The following is a 2,397-nucleotide window of genomic DNA, read 5'->3' on the forward strand; positions in this document are numbered from 1 at the left end:
AAAGGCCGTGAATATTCAGAAAGTTTTCCCCCAAAATCGCTCAAAAACCGCTTGGGTGAAGTGGCAGTGGGAGGTGATCGACGAGAAACTGGGGAATATCTAATGCGTCTCTAGCGGCTGAGTTATCTGTGAATTAGGGCGATTTTGAGATCCTAGGGTTTCATTTCTGTGTTTTTTTTGTTTTGTTCTGTTCTTTTGGCTGGCCGTTCGCAATTAAAAGGTCACCTGGGTATAGATTTCTGTCCACAATGCAGTATGGAATTCAGAATGGCGATGGATCGGCTTCGACCTCGAGATCGGTTACCAGCACTGTCAACGGGTCGCACAATTTCGTGATAGAAGGTTATTCACTGCTCAAGGGCATTGGCGTTGGTAGGCACATTTCCAGCCAGACTTTCTTTGCGGGAGGTTATGAGTGGGCCATTTATTTCTACCCGGACGGCGCAAGTAGCCATGATAAATCGCGTTATGTTTCAGTTTTCATCGGGCTCGCCAGCGAGGGCACTTACGTTCGCGCTACCCACGTATTGACGTTGGTGGATCAAAGCGGGGAGGGCAAGGACAGGAGCCTCTACAGCCATGCGCGACCGGGGCGGGAGAGAGGCCCTCACATTTTTTACGTTCAAGGAAACGTATGGGGCTACAAACGGTTCATCGAACGGGCTGCACTTGAAAAATCTAATTACCTCAAGGATGATTGCGTGATATTACATTGCACAGTAGGTGTTGTGGTCTCTGCCAACGAATACGCTGGGTTGCACTCCATAGCTGTTCCCGAATCAGAGTTAGGTTTAGATTTCGGTAAACTTTTAGAAAATCAAGAAGCCTCGGATGTAACTTTTGATGTGGCTGGGGAGAAATTTCGTGCCCATAAACTTGTTTTAGCTGCACGATCCCCAGTATTCAGATCAATTTTTTTTGCTTCAGCAGAGCAGAATAATGAAGTTCTTATTACAGAGATGGAGCCTAGAGTGTTCAAGGCTATGCTGCATTATATTTATACAGAAACCCTTCTTGATGAAGAGCCATCCCCAGCCGATTCATCTTCTTCTTCAACAACTGGGACATTGACAGAGCGCTTGCTTGGCGTAGCAGATGCGTATGGTTTGCGGCGATTGAGGCTACTTTGTGAATCAAAATTATGCAGAAGCATATCTGTAAATACAGTTGCCTCCACTCTTGCTCTGGCTGAGAGTTGCCATGCTACTGGCTTGAAAGCTGCATGTCTCAAATTCGCCGCACAAAATATTCCAGAGGTTATGCGTTCAAAGGGTTTTGAGTGTTTGCAACAGAAATACCCTTTACTTATATCAGAACTTTTAAAGGCAGTTGTTGGCTTTGAGTATGATTGCAGCAGCAGAGGAAATCGCAGGAGTGTCTGCGATCAACCTTCCGATGATACTGATATTAATGGCTGGGATCAGCCTTCGGATGGCACTGATATTAATGGCAGGAGAGTACGACCAAGAAATAGCATTCAGGGTTTGGACTTGTCTGGGAAGCGTCGTTATGAAAGTAACGACACTGTTGAACATTAACTGAGGCTGACTATCACTGTTTGTGTTTGTCTGTAGATGCTGAGAAGGGCATGCGCTAGAAAGTTGAACTTCAGTCTAGAGGATTTATGATGCACATTTTTAAGATAGACCTTGTATATGATTTTTTTTAATAATGACGTCTACACTCTTGGCATTAATAATCCATTCATTAATAATCCTAGCAGGGGGAATATGCATTCTGCAGGTACAATCTATTACTGCTCTTCGGTCATATGTTGTGTTCACACTTTTAACTCTTTCGAGCAGTTTATAAAGAAGTTTCTTCGCCTCGTAAACTTCTCTGGCAGCAGGTTCGATCAGGTTCATTGTTGTTACAGTATTATAAGCCTCTCGGTTCTTCGGACATGAGATAAATTTATTATACTAATTAGTTTTTCTCCTATTTCAGATGGGGAAAGCATAAACTATTTGTCTTTTTCTAGTTTATTTGTTTGCTCGTGCCAATTTTCGTTTTGCTGGTGTCTCCTGAGGTAGAAGTATAGGTTGTTTTAGTAACTGATTATGAATTATCTTTTTTGAAACAAAATTATTAGTGTATTTGGTTTAATTGCAAAGTTTAATTGGGATAGTCAAAAGTCGATTCAAAATTTAAATGTCAGTTAACTATGTTAACAAACTTACAAAATATAATTAAAATACTTCAATAGTATATATAATTAATTATAATACTTCAATAATATATATAATTATTTATATTTTATTAGTTTAATAATTAACTAAAATTTATAGTGATACTGATTAAAATGAATTTATTATTTACAAAATTAACTTCACTGGGATTCTTAAATCCCTATTTCTAATTATAATTATCTATGATTACTAATTAAAAATTCCCAAG

At 39.8% G+C, this 2,397-nt stretch overlaps 1 pseudogene; it reads left to right on the forward strand.

Annotated features, from left to right (window-relative positions):
• Positions 1-218: 218 nt before the first annotated feature.
• On the forward strand, positions 219-1,538 carry LOC149159069 (BTB/POZ and MATH domain-containing protein 4 pseudogene; annotated as a pseudogene).
• The last annotated feature ends 859 nt before the right edge of the window (positions 1,539-2,397 follow it).

The sequence above is a fragment of the Pinus tabuliformis genome, chromosome 5_2, assembly GCF_031772625.1.
Source record: "Pinus tabuliformis cultivar Carrire ecotype Pingquan chromosome 5_2, CPIR1, whole genome shotgun sequence".
In the NCBI taxonomy this organism is placed as follows: Eukaryota; Viridiplantae; Streptophyta; class Pinopsida; order Pinales; family Pinaceae; genus Pinus; species Pinus tabuliformis.